The sequence below is a fragment of the Pseudopipra pipra genome, chromosome 13, assembly GCF_036250125.1.
Source record: "Pseudopipra pipra isolate bDixPip1 chromosome 13, bDixPip1.hap1, whole genome shotgun sequence".
Taxonomy (NCBI): Eukaryota; Metazoa; Chordata; class Aves; order Passeriformes; family Pipridae; genus Pseudopipra; species Pseudopipra pipra.
Window position 1 is genome coordinate 12385850 of NC_087561.1, and position 18036 is coordinate 12403885.

General features: G+C 40.2%; 1 protein-coding gene and 1 long non-coding RNA gene across 8 annotated transcripts in view; one reads left to right on the forward strand and one right to left on the reverse strand.

Moving 5' to 3' along the window:
- FGF13 (fibroblast growth factor 13) overlaps nt 1-18036 on the reverse strand; it is a 313357-nt gene that overhangs the window by 171023 nt on the left and 124298 nt on the right. The gene's annotated exons all lie outside the window — the stretch shown is intronic.
- On the forward strand, nt 10188-11761 carry LOC135421511 (uncharacterized). The gene is made up of 3 exons (XR_010434037.1): nt 10188-10425; nt 10728-10796; nt 11648-11761. It is a non-coding gene; the product is annotated as an uncharacterized LOC135421511 (long non-coding RNA).

The window sequence follows — 18036 nt, forward strand, 5'->3', positions numbered from 1 at the left end:
GAGATGGGTAACACCAGAAGGTGATTGCCACACAAGTGCCAGTGGTCCCTTCAATTCATCACCTTTAGAAGCAGCTGCATTAGCAGGCCAGATGTCTGGTTCTAGTTCTTTGCCACATAGTATTCCTAATGTCTCACTACAGGGAATTTCTTCCACAACTTTAACAGACTGTCCCTCTTGAAACTAATTTCACAGAGTGGAATGTAAATCACACTCTCCTTCAAATAAAATACCTTTGGAACAACGCAGAAGGAGAAGAACAACTAATAAGTGAGACTGAAGATAAAAACTGTAAATTTTTCAGTGGAGAATGATAGCACTTAGTAAAGATAATTGCACACATTCACCATAAAATGAGAACTTGAAGAGAACACTGTAAGTCACAAAATATTTGGATTTAAAGTATTAAAAATTTATAGCTTCTGAGGATCTATCAGCTGTAAAAATGGTGTTCCCTATTTCCTTCATTGTAAGTTAACCTATTTTTATATGTAAAGCTTATGCAATTTGTGTAGTTACAAAATTGACTTCTTTTTCAGGCTGTTTCCACTGCAGCAGCACTCAGTCTTTTAGCAGCACCACAGAACAGACATATGACTGAAAATGAAACCCAGCCATAGAAAGACGTCCAGGACTTTAATTACTGTAAATTACATAAATCCGCAAAATTAAGGGAAACTAAATAGCTTGACATAATCCTCTGGTGTAGATCAGGCTGGGTGGAGGAGGCTGGGGGGAGCAAGACAAACATCACCTTCCATTTAACCTTTTTATCCTAGAGTGCCAAAATTGCTTCACAAAAGCATACTTACACAATGCTGTAATATTTTTTACACCTTTTCAAGCTCCAAAGCAAAGGCAGTTAAGTAGGTTGGAGGTTTAGGCTTTTTTCAGAAACCTTTTATACACCCAGGAAGGTTTTTTTTTCATCTCTTATACACTGGAGGTATTAGTCTGTTTTGTGTGGTCCCTGCTAATACGAAGTATGAGACTTCTTCCTGTCAGTGGAAAACAGAATTTAGCTTTTGGACTATCTGCTGCATCTTTTCCTTTCTCAATAATAATATGATCTTGAGATGCTTTGGGGTTTACTTTATTATGCCAGGGATATCTAAATTGTATCTCTTCAGCTACATGCTAGATAAAAATTGCCCAGTACAGTTTTCTTTGCCTGTCTTCATGGTGTTTAATACATCAAGATGTCTTTATCTTTAGGATAGTATAGTTGGTAAAAAATTATTTTCCCTGTGAGACCATGTTATTACTTCATTATTGAATTCTGACTTTGTGTGAAGGCTACTATGCAACTTCTCCAACAGCCTAACAAGAAAAAAACCCAAACCAAACAGAGGAAGGTATTTCCAAGAGAATAAACAGCTCATATTTATAATAAATCTAAAGATATTTACTTCTCTTTATACTTACCATATCAGCTACAGTCTTTCACTCTCATTCAATTACATGAGCCAAACTCTGTACTACCAATATTTTCAGAACAGTTCTAAGGAAGAGGACATTTCCAGGAACCCAGGTCAGTTCTACACTCCCACTACCACTAAGCATATGTGTTCTGGTTTTCCAGGTCCTAGCTTTGTTCATTTCTAGGGAAAAAATCCCTAGACCACCACACCTCATTTTATCAGAAAACCAGATTAACTACATGCCACAGGAACTGGCTGCCTCTGCTTGCAAACATTTGATGTCTGGCGATCCATGGCCCATTGCTCTCCACCAGGAGTACCTTTGTGTAAACCTCTTGTTGCAACGCTTGTGAAGTGCTGCTGGGTAACACTACCAGACCACCACAGCCCTCTTAAATTGCCAAGGCAATTTAAGACCCTAAAGTAGCTCAGACAAAGGTTATTTCACTTTCAGCTACAGGAGTGCTGGGTGTTGCTTTGGTTTGGTTTTAAGCCAACAGCGTTAGAGAGAACAAATCAGCACAGAATTACCTACCAAACAGTTAATAGGACTGTTAGTGATTTAGGAAGTATTTTGTATTGCTCACACCACAGTTAGAGCAAAAAAAAGCCACAGTAAACCTGAACTCCCCCTCATACTTCCCTGACCTGGCTCAAATCTGCTCAGCCGGGAGGCTTTGACAGAAATGTGGTGGGAGGAAGAGCAGAGCTTCCAGGCAAAGGCACTTTTTCGAGGAGTTAATGAAATTTGCAAGTATAATTATTTTTAACCTGGGTGCCAAGTTCTCTCTCCATTCTATGAAATCCTGGTGCTGTGATGCTACAAAAGGAACACATGAGCCCTCGACTCTCATTACAGCATCATTATATAATTCACAAGTATCAGTCCCAAATCTACTGAAATGGGTTTTACCTCAGTCAAAGAGTACCAAGGAACAGAGTAACTATTTAACTGTCCATGGCAGCTTAAGACCTCCAAATCTGGCCTCTAACTAGCCAGGGAGGTAATAAATTCCAGCACAATCACAGACTGCGTAGAGAAAGCTCTTGCCAAGCCAAACTAAATAGGAGGCTGTAAGAAGACCCACCAGCCATAGGTTGCCAAGGGCACACCAGAGCTGATCCACATTCACATGTCACCACTACTGTCTTTGGGCAATATTAGGAGAGAAAAATGGCTAAGGGAGTAAATCACTGAAATAATCTCTCAATCCATTACTTGCCGTCTCTTCAGCATCTTCTCCCTGTCCAGAAGCAGCAAATGCTGCTCGACTGACTCAGCTGTAGAGCAGACCCCAGCATGGGGAAAGGATTACTCTTCCTGGGCTCTACAAAAGCCTGAAAAAAGCCAACTCAGAAATGAAAATGCTAAATAACCACTCACTTAACCACTGGTTTTGACAGAGAAATAAAGCAAGTAAAATCAAGAAGGAAATACACACTTGCAGCTTCAGTGGTACATCCTGCCCTCACTGAGCAGCCCAGCAGCTCTGTCTGCCAGGTTACTGGGCTGGATTTAGCAGATGCTTGAAGTTCTCTCTTTTGGGGCAACCCACACAGCTTGACTGCCTTTAGAAAGGAGTCCAAAAACTGCCCAGTCTGCTCACAGCTCTTGAGCCCTGCCCTGTTTGAGTCCCAGCAAGCGGCTCTTGCCCTTCAGTGCACCACGGCTCCCAGGCTCCTGGACTTTTTGGGCAGCAGTCCAGATGAGCTTGCACACAGACAGACACTTCATGGCTGGTTAAAATCTGTTATAGGGTATTGCAGTCTGGCCAGAAGCATTTATTAAAAAAAAAACTGCTGTAACAGCAAATACACATGTATTTAGATTCTGTTCCAATTTTCTCCTTTTGTTTGCCAGGCACGTCGGCATGTTAATGCTGTATTACCCACAGGGCATATCCAGCAACTCAACAGCACAACTGCAAGGAATATTTCATTCCAGGTTAGAGATTTCCAAGAAGTTAAAGAAATTCCTATAAATTTCCTTAAAGTAAAACTATGTGATTGCAGACAAAAGGCAAATTTAACACAAGAATGAAAAGCTCACCAACCCCACAATTTGGTCTCCTGACATTGCCAATGGTGGCAACTCAGGGTCCAGCCTAAGGACAAGGCAAATGTACACTGAACATCCCAGCATCCACACAGTCTCAGTCTCATCCTTTCTTAAAAGCAATTCTGAAGACAGGTTTCCTCTTCCACATTCCCACGGTAGCATAAAATAAATGGATTTGTACTAAAATTAAAGCAGATCTGCCTAACAAATATCCGGCTTTTGTTTTAGATCATGCTGTCAGTGCTTATCTCCAATTAACTGATACCAACATCGAGTTTAGGATGAGACTTAAATGAAATGAAGTCTGCTCTGTCAGCCTACTATTCAGTGACATTCACATGCTTTCTATTGCCTTCCTACAGTGTGCACACTGCCTTATAATATTCCAGAGAAAAAATATCTTAGAATTCCTGACCAGGTATTACCAGTGGTCAGAAGACAGGAGACAGCACCCTCAGTTATGGCAGGCTGACAGCAAGAGCCTGCCCTTCAGCTAGAGGAGCTAGAACATCTTGAAAGAGATATTTAGATGTGCAGAAAAAATAATTTGAGCAGTTTGCAAAAAGAAGCCATCAACAAAAAGCAGCAGTTTCCAAAATCACTGGCAGCAGATACCATGTTAATAAAATTTACCCACAAATGAGCATCTGTAATACAAAGAGAAAAAACAACAGAAAGGCTTCTGGGGAAGGAAACTCTTAAAATACATCTTTATAGTCCCAGGCTTTTGTGATCATGTCTTGGATTAAAGGTTAGACTTTTATCTAAATACCTGGGTCTGGATTTATCCTACTGGCAGACAAACTGAAAGCAACTGTTCCCCATCCCAAAATCAGAAGCTGACAGCTCTTTCCATTGTTTTGCATAACAATACTGTGGAAATGAGCTTAAAGTAACATTTTCACTCAAGCTTTTGTTAAAGAAGAATGGTAATCATTCCTATCCTGCATCCCAATCACTCACTGCTTCTCAACTTCATTAACAACTCAAGATTCAGCAGACACAGAAGTCCTACAGAATGAAAAGACAGGCAGCAAAAATAAATATATCCAAACCATTATGAACCCTCTTCTCACTGCCAAATAAAAGCTAGAGAGATGAGCCATCATACACCAGAAGAGGCCACGTGGTGATGGCACTGTATTGTGACTCATAACCACATACTCAATTCCAAGTGACACAAGACTCCTTGGGATGACCTCAGGCAAGTCATCCCATTCAGCTCTTGAGTAGCACGAAAATGAGAAGATGATAACACGCCTGAAGCCTCCCCGAGATAGCACAAGGGTAGATTTCTGCACATGAGATACCAAGACACAGTGAAGGGGACCACAAAGTACTTGAACAGACACCTCTCTGTGGGGAGGGGGGAAACTACATCATAAACCTATAACTGGCAAGTCTAACAAAGTTAAAACTGATTTGTCCTGCTTAATTTAAAATCCCTGAGTACACTCTTATGATTCATAGTTAAGGCTATGCTGGCACTGTCCCATCATTCAAAGCAATCCCAATTGTCCCATAAAGATGACTTCAGGTATCTCATCTTTACACAGCTGAGCCAGTCTATTTTTAAACCTAGTTATCTGCAGGCAGGATATTGGTATAAAACTGATTAAACATAATTTCATACACAGAAAGGCAAACGATGAATCTGGTAGAGAAACAAGTCGGTACAATGAATACACACATATAACAGCAGAACAGAGAATATGCAGCTGAGTGTTCGTTTAAGTGCAGATTTTAAATTTGACCTTCACAATATGCAACAGAAGTGGCACACATACACAAGCATGGCTTTACAGAAAGAATATTTATCCGTCAAGTTCAACTGAGCTTCTATAAATAATGCAGAAGCAAAACACTAATTGGCCTGTTGCAGAAAAATTTTGCATTTCACAACTCACTGCTCTTCCTGTATATTATCTAGGGGTTTATCCTGACTAATCCAAGAATGCAGACATCTGTCCAAGGAGCCAGTACATGGCTCCCAGAAAAAGTACCAACTTTTTCTTTTTTAACCTGATTTCCTGAGAAAAAGAGATTAGACATTTTCACTGTCCAGCTATCCATCCCTCTATTACTTTGTTTCTCCTATGAAGTTTTTTTGCAAATTTCAACCATGTTTTAAGACAGGAACATGCCCCCAAAACATTACTTGCAAAAGTACAACCCAAACCAAAACGAAAACAATGCCTCAATGATGCAAAGGCAGTCATAAACCACTCTTTATTCATTTCAAGAGGAGACATCCAGCAGTCCCGACTTGTACTGCCTTGCTAACCTGTTCTCTCTGCCAAAGAATGGAGAAGCCAAGGTGAGGGAGAGTGCAAGGAGATGAGGAGTCTAAGAACAGAGGCTCCAAATCTGCCAAAAACCCCTTCACTACTTCTGTCCCTTACAGAACAACTGTCCTTTCAAGTACAGAAAAATTATTATCAAAACTTCAAGTTCTGACCTGACTCTTGCAAAAACGTTTTTCGGGTTCCCCCCCGTCAACAGAATACATGCTCAAAACTAACCTCATTCTTTCAGTTTCACTTTTTTCGTAATTATAATTAACTCAAACATATTTTCAAAGGCCAGAAAAAATATTTATGCTGTCATAAGAAAAGGGTCTTATCACGAGATGAGACTGAGAAAATTTTTCTCGAAGGCCAGACACACAACTGAATACCTGTGTATCAGTGAGGTACCGCCCATCGCCTGGAGCAGTACCTGCCTCAGAAAGTGCTCTGCCCTCCCCACCAATGTGAAGCAAAACAAACTCACTGCAAGAGGCATGTTAATATGCTTGGTTAAATTTCATGAATGCTTCAGAGAAGGTATTTAACCTTGTGTCCACAGAACAGGCATCCAGCCAGTTACCGTGACTCAGGGGACACACGGTTACCCTGTGCCCTGCAGGATCCCCACCCGAGGTCACGCTGGGCAAACGAGGCACGTCTGCTTTTTGCACTACGACTCTTGTCTTCTTTTTGTACACAAGGAATGTGCCCACACTTGCTGAGCTTGTTAAGTGGGCAAACATGCAAAATTCCTCCAAGTTGATCCAAGCAGTTTACTCGCTTAAGCTCATTTCCATGACTCAGGTGGAAGGGTTTTCCTTCAGGAAGTGATCATTTTAAAAGCCATCCACTTTTTTAAGTGTAATACCCCAAAAATGAGACTCCTTTACTACTCCTCTCCTCTGGGTAGTATACGTGGAAGAGGATGGGCAGCACAGATGGGTTGCATCAAATTGCTGCAACAACCAGATGCCCATGTAGAAAGGAGTCTGCTAACTTCAGCAGCCCACTCCTTGGCTAGTTCCACTGATAACAGCTGACATGACAGTTCTGAAGCTGCCTCTGGGTCTGTCACATGGTTATCCAGCTGATGAGCTACCCAGGCTGCCCTAGCCTTTCAGATATAACTTTTATTCAATTTGCCTCTCTTCCAGGGAAAATGATGCATTCTCCTTCACTTACTGCACAAGTTATTGTATAAGTCCTTCAATAAAAATCTCCCAATGGATTCTCTATGGAGAGATAAAATGAAATGTTTCTGCTTGCTTGGTTTGGTTTCTTCTTGAATCTCACAGAATAATTTTAGGTAACATTTTTGGAAGAGGTTCTCTCTGACTGGACCAATAATATCTTCTAGATATGAAGACAAACGTTATATTTAAAGAGAAATTCACCCAAAATCTCTAATACAGGCCTCTGAAAAAGCTGGCATTTAGGGAAGATCAGTGGAAAGGCTTTATGAGCCTGAATGAAGTTATTTTGCTGATTCCTTTTAGCAGCTTGAGCACACTGGTTCCAAAGCTTCAATTGAGAAGAATTTGTATCAAAGCATTGCTGCTTTTTAAGCCTGCTTTCCACAGAGGAAAAAAATCAAAGAAAACAGTCCTGGAGGGAGTCCAGGGTAAAGTTTATGTTTACAAACATGATCCTGCCTCGGTGTTTGTTTACTTAAGAGTCCCTACAAGTGTGAGTTTTGGACAACATTCATAAACCTCCAAATCTTAAGGAAAAATTACGAATGCTGAACTAGACCCAACCATTCTGGTAATTTAAAATTTCTTTTTTCATAACATAGGTCATAAACAAACAAACCAATGACTGTCAAGAGGGGTTTTTTGGTGGACCACAGTAGGGGAAATGCCTTTTGCTTGAGCATGACCTTGACAACCTCCTGGTTTGTGCCTTGTGAGGCAGATTCAGCTCATGAGCCTGATCCATTTCCCATTACTCCAAGATGAGCCTTGCTTAAAACAGATCTTCTTCATGATCTTCTTCAGAAAGGGAAATTTGATCTTACAAAATAGCTAAAGAAATAGCCACTGCCATTCTGAATTAAGGTCTTTCCAAACCAATAATGATAAAGATGTTCCTCTTGTTTCTTGCATAAATTTCTCTAGATACCGACATGAATTTCACTCTCTCCCAACCTTGCCTGTTCAGTGATGCTCTATTTCCCTTGTGACACGCTGATAATCCACTTGCTTTCTCAAAACTTCTTTAGAATAAGAGAAGTGATGAGATGTAGCCTGTCCTCTTTTATCCCAGATGCAAGAAAGGCACGAATGGGGCACACAGAGACACACAGACCTACCCCAGCATCTGACACAGTGACTGAGGACTCAGCAGACAGGAGTATCACTGAACAGACAGATGGCATCTAATACACTACATTATTAACAGGGATTTAATGACCAGCATAAGTGATTATATGCCAGGAGCTTGTTCCAGTCAGGCTAAACAGGAGCAAACCAAGCAAATCATTCTGCTACTAATGTAAAGGGGCAATGCTATTTACAACAATTTGTTAAGACTTCACCCTAGGCAAAGAAGAATTAAGCTTCACAGAATAAAACACAGGGCAGCAGGCAGGCTGGATGGAGGGGAAGCAGAAAGCTGACTGAGAAAGAGAGACCACATGTCCTTGAGGAAGGACAGCATGTATTGGTGAAGATAGACCAAGTGCTAATATTTTCTAGAAGTCTATCCAAACTTCTGGTCTTCAGAGGTTGCTTCCCGGATGTTCAGAGTCAGTTCCTCCTCTGAGTCACCAGATAAATCAACATCTTGATCAAATATTTAACATCCCTGAAGTGCTACACAAATATACACTAATTCCAGCTACACTCAAGAACCAAGGTAAGGGTGATTACTTCCAAACAAAAATGCAGAACTACAAGACGGAAGGGTCAGCAACTTCATCAGGTCACACTGCCAAGGCAAGTTTACTGCTGGAAGGTTCTGGCTCTGGATTCTGTGTTTAGTTTGATGGATCGTGAATATTCAGACTGTTGTGTGTGAATGAGTTCCTTTTTCAGGAAAGAAAACATCCTATATACTCTGAATAATTAAAGCAACAACAAAAAACATGATCTGCACGCATCCCCCAAAATGCAGTGTTTTATGCTTCTCCACAGCACGCCTCTATGGCTCTAATTCTGCTCAGCTTGAAAGCCACTAAACTGGACCTGCAAGACTGTGATTACCTCTGTCTAGCCTATCTGGCACAATAAACTACAAGAAACACTGCTCCTTAAAGAATATTGACATAATTGCTTAGGGACAAATAAAAATTAGATGTCTGAATGCATTAAGGCAGCTCTTTGGCATATATTCTCAATATGTCAGTACTTCTGCTTATATTTTCAGTACAGATGAAGTTTAAGTATCTTAAAGCTGAGGTTAATATACTCACAATGAGAGAAAAAAACACAATTACTTAAAATTATATTTAAAAAAATACAGTTAGAGCCATGAACTACTTTTAAAGAACAAGGGATTTCACCTTTTGTGCTTTTATCAAGTGCTATATATAAATGCCATTTTTGTTCAGTGCATTAACAGTATCAAATTTTTCTATATAAAGGTAATTTGGGTAGGCTCTTTTCAATATAAAAATGCGAAAGATCAGTATTTCCAAATTTTGGTGCCACATGTGGAAAACAATCATATTCTCAACTTCATCTTATACAGTGCTTCCTTTTACCATACACTTTTACTCCTCCTGTCTGCCAACTGCAGTGTTTAGTCTATCGGGGTATCAAGTCATACAATGATGCACTGTCCATTCTACATATAATGCCCATAACAGGCACTCCTGGCACTCTCCAAAGTGCCAGTAACTTCAGTGCCTTTCTAATGCAAATGGAAACAGGATATGACGAAGAAACAGGTGAGAGACAAGGAAAAATTAGTATCATCTGTTGTCAGGAAAGGATATTGTTTTCACTCCTGCACTTCTACTTCCTGCAGTCTGCGAAGGGTTACTTATTAAGTATGCAGAGACCCTGTGTCATATCAGATGGCTCAAGCTTCTGGGTGATTTACTGTGATTGTGCTAATTATCTCTTAACAGTTATTGTAGACTCATGTTCAAAGTCCTAAATAATACACAGAACTCACATTCAGCCCAACTGCAAGAGATCAATTAAAAAAACAAACAGAACCCCCCCCCATAAAAGCACACTGACAAAGTTACCCTTATTTCGATACTTCCATCAGTCCATCACCTGACTCAGCTCTGCATCACAGAAAAGCTCAGGGGAACAGGACCTTCTCCAGTGAAAATGGGGGGTCAGCAAATTAGTATTTCAAGGGCACAACCTGGAGAATACTTAACCCATCAGCTTCATTCAGCTCACAGTAAGAAGTACTTTGTGAGGTCACAAGAGGCTCAAGGCCAGCTCAGTGGGACCCCATGGCTGGGCAGGTCAGAGGCAGAACAGGGGACTCACATCGTACAGCATTGCTGGGACAGACACTGGCTGGGCTGAAATGGGGTCCTGCACCAAGGGTGTGGGGAGATCAGGATGGAGGCTGTGGCAGGGCTCTTTTTAAACTCACTCTGCAAGGCTCAGAAGGGGAGGGCAGGCATAAAAAGGCAGTGTCTTTCAAAATCAGCCTCACCCTCACAGCTCAGCAGTGCTGCAACGTGCTTTTGGTAAATATTTATTTGGATTATTTTTCCTTGCTCAGGGCTAGTGAGGGAGCATGTGCCATCATCTTGAGGACAGATTGGGAATGAAAACCTACCATATTCTTCTCTTCCCTTTCAAAATCAGATGATCAGCTGTGGCTTTAGTCCTGCCAAATTTTGTCAAATATAGCACAAAATTATACAGAACCATAGTAACTGCACTCCCACTATTGTTCTGATTTAAAGAGGAGTTTGATTACATTAGGTAAATATTTGTCCTTATGTAATAGCTCCCTCCGACATTCTAAAAATTTTCCGTCTCCTAGAATTTAACTGAAGAGGGTGCTTTTATATGTCACTGCTCTGCCCCAAAATCAAGCATACTCTATTATATCGTGAGTATTAAACTGTGAGTAATGTCATTACAAGCAATAATAGTTATCCAGACAATTATGTAGTTGCAACTGCAGTTTTCCTATTAAATCTAGAAGCTTTAAGCAAATTCAGAGTCAATAAGAACTGCAACACCATCTCTGATGAGCTAAATAGCAGTTATTTATTCACAGATTGTTAAATTTTTATGGCCCTGAGATTTCCAGGAAGAAAGCAACATAGAGTTGACTCCCCATCTAAATACTGGCTCATTCTTCATGTTGATATAATTATGAAGTTTCAGTCATTGCAAAGCTGTTCACACAGCTTTATCAGCTACATGCATTGCAAAATATATGCTAACTGCAGTTTTTCCATTATAAAACTCTCTAGTGAAGTCACTGTTCTATTTCCAGCTCAGCTCTGGCAGTGTGCGGATGCTCGCTGCTTAGTAAATAGAAATATTTTTTTTTTAGGGAAAAAAAGAACATTCTGAATAAAAAAGCTACAGGCTTTTGATACCCCTTTCTTCCAAGTAATTTTAAATAAGGTAATGCAATAAATGAATAATGAAGAGGAAATAGAAGCTTGTGTGATGACTCAACACACCAGGAGTCATGAGGAAAATGCCAAATTCTTGAATACATGTTTTATTATAATATACAGGAGTGTACACACTGAAAAAACTTTCACCTTTTAAAATAGGTGTTATCAACAGCCTAGGAAGCATTAATCAGTATTCTTATCACTTGGTAATTATATTCCTCCTAGCACATAAAATGCAAAGGGAAGGAATTTAAGACCTTCACTTTAGGCTTGGAAAAGAAAGAACAAAGTAAGCAAGCTCATTTTCCCTATGCCTTCCTCATTCCAGCTGGAGTCTTAACTTCTTTGGTCAATCTCCAAGATGAAAAAATCTTCAGCACTGTGCAAATATATCAGCTCGTTTTCCTTTGAATATTTGCTCAAATAAATTATTTAATTTGCTTTGGCTGTGTTTATAAGTATGTTCTGTGAATCTTGGAGGTAAGGTGATTATCACAAACATTCACTCAAACAAAGGATTTAAAACAAGCTTGTTGACAGTTTTCTTCTGGAACACTGAATAATTCTATGTGAAACATGGTTATTAAAAGAGTCCAGATCAAACAATCAGAAAACTTGCCAGCACTTACTGTATCAAACTGCACCGTTCAAAGGGCTCACTCCCCATAGAAGAGTGTTCTAGAGAAATAGATGCATACAACTTCCTAAATCCTATTTCAAAAAGCACAAAGCTCTGCACATTCAGGAGCCAAGTTGTCTGTCCAGGTCCTCAATCAGCACTCTCAGTGCAACACCAGTTTCAGTGCACGACATTTCCCACTTCCCAAGAGCTGAATGTAAAAGCACAGCAATGTAACCTTATGCAGGAACACAGCCCCCACATGTTTCTACCTTACCTAAACTACAGCACACATAGCTCCCAATAAAATCTGGTGCTTTGCTCAGCAACTCCACCGCCCAAACATTACTCTCGCAAAACTCCCTCTGCCCTCAGCCAGAATTTGGTCCAAGGATGAAAATATAGGAAGTCATGTGGGAGATGCATGCACAGACTTCACAGAGAGACTGAAAGAAAAAATATATTAAGAGGTACATCTGGAAGGTAAGAATAGACTACTGCAATGCCAAATACTTTTTAAAATAGAGCACACTTGTTCTATCCCTTTCTGCTGCCAAGAGGAATCCGCAGCACAGGACCGGAGGCAACAGGGACAGGTGTTTTCTCTAAAAGTAGAATTCATTCTTTTGGCCACCTATACAGCACGTTTGGCCAACGTGTTCAAATCCAAGTGTGGGATCCTTCCAACAGCAACATTCAGTCACTGGCAAGCTTTGCTGGAAGCTCTGCGGTTGCCTTTCGTATGATCAGATGAAAAGCTGCTTTCTGAGCTCCTGTTTGTCATTCCATTTTTCTTCTAAAAATGTACTATTTAAAATTATCTGGAAGAGTTACAAATTACTCTAACCAACTCTTTCAGCATGCAAGAATATGTGACTGTAAGGAGATTATATTTTCATACAGCTGAGCAGTTCAAGCCCAACATTTAAATGTTGGTATAAAAATATGTGAAACCAAATTGTGTGACAGAGTTTGCTTTGTCAAAACACAAATGTCTCATAAAATATGCTGTCTAGCATCATAAGTAGTAGGTGATATTTTTCAGATGAACTTTTGCAAAGAAAAATACCTATTAAAATTAACAAAAGATATTAAAAACTTAGATTTGACATTTTAATTGTCTTTTTATTTCAAATGGCAACAGTTCTGGGGTTTATCTATATTTGGTTAAAGACCAGCCCCAAAATAAAATAAAAAAATTAGCTATGCAAAAAATTTTGTTCAACCCTTCATAATTTCTTAAAGTTACTGTTCCTTAGCTGAAAACAGCCCAAAACACTCTTGTACTTATGCAGTTCTCCTACTGCCTTTTTTTCTCTCCAATCCTTTTCGACAGTCCACAAACTAAAATACACCATTTGTTTTGCTCTAGTCCAAACAGCCTACACTGATACATCAGTAGCTTTTTTGATTTTACGTCTCCCCAGTAGCTGTCATCTTTTGGCAGCTCATGTGAGAAGAGAAGTTGAATTTATTGGAAAAGAAACTGTTCTCAACCATTTGTACACGGCCATACCAACACTCAAGCAGCATTGCTGCCTTGTAGGAGGACCAAGGCAAGATGTAGAGGCAAAATGGCTTAACAGTGTCTGAAAAGATGGGACAGGAGGAAGGAAGGGACATAGGAAAACCTGCTAGACTGTACTGAAGACATAAGATGTCTTTAACCATGTATTAGGTAAAAACCCAAAGGACTAGGAAATGGTTACCACCCTCTTCCTGCCAGGATGGACACCCACGTTTCCAGAAGAGGAGCTGACAGCAGGCAATCTGCTGGAGGAGGATAAAAAAGCACCTTCCCATGGGAATATTTTCCACTTGGGCACCAAGGCTGAAGCATAGAGGGACACAGAATCAGGGGAAGGAAAGGTTGCTCGGACACATCATGCTCAGAGGCAGGAACCTGATCAGCAGGAGCTCCTGCTCATTTCTGCACATCTATCTCCCTGCCTTTCTCTAATCACAGTTCCTCTGTCCACAGCTATTAGATCTCAGTTCTTGAGAGGCAGTTTTGATGATTTCAGAGAAATTAAAGCAACTGATAACAAAATCTGGACATTCACTCCAAGTAAAGAAAAAGTATTAGGTTGTAATTGTATCAAATTATGATCAGTTTTACCCCTCTAGGAAAGATTTCACAAATAACCAAAAGACCTGCAAGTACAAATTTTTGAACTCGAGTAGGCTATGAAGTACTTAATTTGTTTGAAAGTGTGGAGGCTTTGATCTTCTCTTGCTTTGTCAAAGCAAGATACAAAGCCCTGGATCTATTCAGTTACATCCTGGTCACCCATAATAATATGTTTTTGTCAACAGAGCAGACATTAGGTGACAATACTCTTGTTCTGCACCAGCCTTAAAAGACTCATGTTACACATGATCCTGAAAGCGAAAAAGATAAAAAATAGGAAAAAGGAAAAAAAAAAAGAGCTTAAGCAGAGATACAGCTGAGCTTCCTAATAACCCTTACTATAATCTATTTACACAGTTCCTGCAGAGACACCTTGGATGGACAACTGTTTTCTTTCCACGGTGCTTTATACTTCAAGTTCTAGCCATTTACCTCAGCAACTGAACACCTGTACACAGATAATATCAGAAGAGATCAAACATTCTCAGGTGGACAATTCCAGATGAAAAGCATGTAGTGACAGATTTTGTGCTGTATTAGCCAAAAGTGAGAAGCAGTTAACACTTAAACCTTGCTGTTATTAATTATTTCACTGAAATAAGTCATTTTCAAATCCATCTATGACATGACCAGCATCAAAACACAAAAAAGATGACATCTGATTTCAATGATACTCATCCTGCAAATAAATAAAAATATTATTTCTTGATAGAGATGGCAGATTTCTATTTTTACAAGGCAAATGACTATGAAAATCAGGTGAGCTATGGCTCATGTACTATATGAGTGAGAAATCAGCAGCCTGAAAAGGTGCTGAGCATCCTTAATGCATTTTGCATTGCAAAAGTATTCAGCACTTCACTGAATCAGGCCCCATGGCCAATTAAGAATTGCTGATTGCAAGAAGATGATCTGAAACCCAATAGCCACCACATAGAGAACAATTCCTCCCTTTTCACACTAAGCATTTTGCCATTTACAGTAACACCCATCAGGCTCAGCTGCACCCAGTGTCCAGTGCAAAACTGCAACTTTGTCCCTAAGTGAGAACTTCACATATTTTCTCACAAGCAGGCACAGGACCCAGATGACCATGCTGCTGGTCCCTCCACCCTCCTTTCAAAAATAAGAGGAAACTGCACAAGGTTTTGTCCTGTCCAAATTCAGTGAAGTCCAAAATTGTCCCTGCTGATGGAAAGCCATCCTGTGATATCCCAGGAATGCCAAGGGGGACAACAGCACAGACCCAGCTGCTAAGATCCATCTTTGAAGGATTCATGGAGGCTGTGACTGGCACAAGGGCACCGCACTGACTGTTTGACAATTTGACAATTGTTTGATTTTCTCCCCCCGAGCCCAGGACTTGCAAAACCAAAATCCTGACTACAGGTAAAATAGCAGCAAACAAGATGAATCTCCAAAGGAACACTTCATATTTCATTAAAACACTTTTCCTTTTGGCAAGTCTGTATTTTCTAGAAGACATAACCCTGCCTTGTGACAAGGCTTCTGTCCAGCTCAAACCTTTAGCACATATTGCCTCTGAAGCAGCAAACAGGTCAGATATTTCTTATTAGCTGCCAACCTGAACACGTGTGCAGCTCGTCTCTGCTGACTATTCAAGACTTCTCTTCAGTCACCTGACTCATCTATACAAGAACTACAGCAGCAAGTTGCACTCTAACCATGAGCTCATTCTGATGTTCAAATTCAGTTAAAATGAATTATTAAACTGCTGAAATAAAATTAAATAGAAGTTATACAGCAATATTTCTTGCTGGCCCTACAGGCTGCACTCTGTCTTACGTTAAACAAGCCCATAAAATATTTAAAGTGACCATGTCTACACAATTACACATAATTCAGTTGAGAAGAATATACTGCTAAATGAAATAAATCATGTTGGCATATGTGTCTATGCAGGACTAATATCAAATATAATTAAAATACTTCCTTTTTTTTTCTATGAGAAATCACCAGGCTGACTGCATTTGAACAAGAGTAGTTCAACATATTTGTTTCACAGTCCCCCTAAACAGACTGCAAATATAAGGGCGAGATCTCAAGCAAGCACTTGAGCATTTAGAAGCACATCTTGCCTGAAATTCAAAACACTTAAGCTGTGCTACAGCCCCAACACGCTGCCAGGCAGTGTGAGCACGCTGGTGTGCACCTTCAAGACTAAAACAGTTTGAAGCCTCTGCACTGACGTTCTCTGAGGAGCTCAATCCAGACAACGTATTGAAAGACATGGATAGCTTTGATTTCACTATAAGCCACATCAAACAGGCATATTGACTTGAAAACACACGAAGGCGACAGCAACTTTTCAAAGATTTCTAGTTTTTTATGTGACAGCAAAGAGCAGGTGATCAGGTTTCTCTTCCCCAACATCTCCCATTTTCTAGGGCAGTGCCTTCTTCATCAAACTAAGGATGAGATCAAAATGTGGTCAATATAAGACAGTTCTTCACAATTGAGAGCAGGACAGGCATAATTATCGTGGATCAACTGATGACCAGAACATTTGTCAATAAAAGCATCTCAAATTCTCTGTGTGATCTTAGTTTTACTCTCAAGTCCATAGTCTTTACAAGACCAAGCCTAGGGGCTGTATTTTGAGTACAACAAGTTAAGGAATACAAGTGATACAGTATGCTGTGTGACAAGCAGAGTATTACAAAAATTTAGAAAGCAATACCAGTTATTTCAAATCCCACTAAGACTGTGTGAACATACAAAGAAGACAATTGTTCCATCCGATCATTTGAGAGATTGATTCAAATTACTATTGAAATGCTAAAGCTAAGATTTTTTTCACATCCTCCTACAATTATTTTCCATTTATTTATTACTCCTTTGGTGTGTACTGGTAGTATAAATTTTTTATTCCAAAAAGTTTCCATTTTTTTATCTTTAGTAGAAAGGCTGTGCTCTCTCAAGAGACTCATAAAGCCTCCTATACTATATCAAAACACAAACAAATTTTCTATTACTATGGAAATTGAAGCATCACTTTGTTATTTATGCCACACTGTAATATGTGTTCTAAATCCTGCAGCTTTGTATTGCCCTTCTCCTTTGGTCCATTCAAAAGCCCACTCATGCTATACACATGGAAGCATAAAAACAACTAAGAAAGGAAACTAAAAACACTCACCTGCATGTGCACATACTCCATCACTCTCACATGTAGTCTCAACAATCCTTTGTCTGCTTAAAACCTCAGTGTCACCCTTTAATTACAAATTGAGTGAATAAGGTAGGTTCTCATTTCTTCCTACAGAACAAGATCTCTGGTCTCCAGCAAACCCTGCTAGATTTGGAATTAATTTTCTCTGGGACAATTTGTTAAGGAGCTCCAACTGCCAGTCTCTTCCCAAAGAGTCCAAGGTGCCAAGACCAGGGGATCTGGAAGTCAGCATATGCTGTTGTGCAACTTGGAAAGACAAGCTCCTGGGGCAGGTATGACACAAACCGTTTAGCCCATCACAGGCGAACAACGACACTCCAAGTGCCACCTGCAAAACACTCCATAGTTTGCACAGGGAAGGGCTCGCAGGTGTTACCAGGTCTCTGCGTGAGACACGGCTGGGCAAGCAGGTGCCTGCAAGCTGACAACTCCAGATGGCTGCAGAGCAGCCAAAAGCACAGAAGACAAAGCTTCGCTTGCAGAGAAATCGCGGCCTTTCTGTTCATGCAGGAAAGCAATTCTAGGGCCTTGAGGCTCCTGAGCTGCAATGGGACACAAACTTGACAACCAAAAAAACCAGCACAGCAGACTACAGGAAACAGTCCTTTTGGTTGTCCCCTCACCTTATTACATTTTACTCATCGCTCAGATGTGTTTTAGTGATCCCCAGATCAGCAGAAGCCTCTCCTAGAGCTGCTCCAAAAGCTAGCTGACTCCAGGCTCCCTGTAAGCCAACTAGCCAGTCTCCTCAGTGACTCAGTAACACTCTGTGCC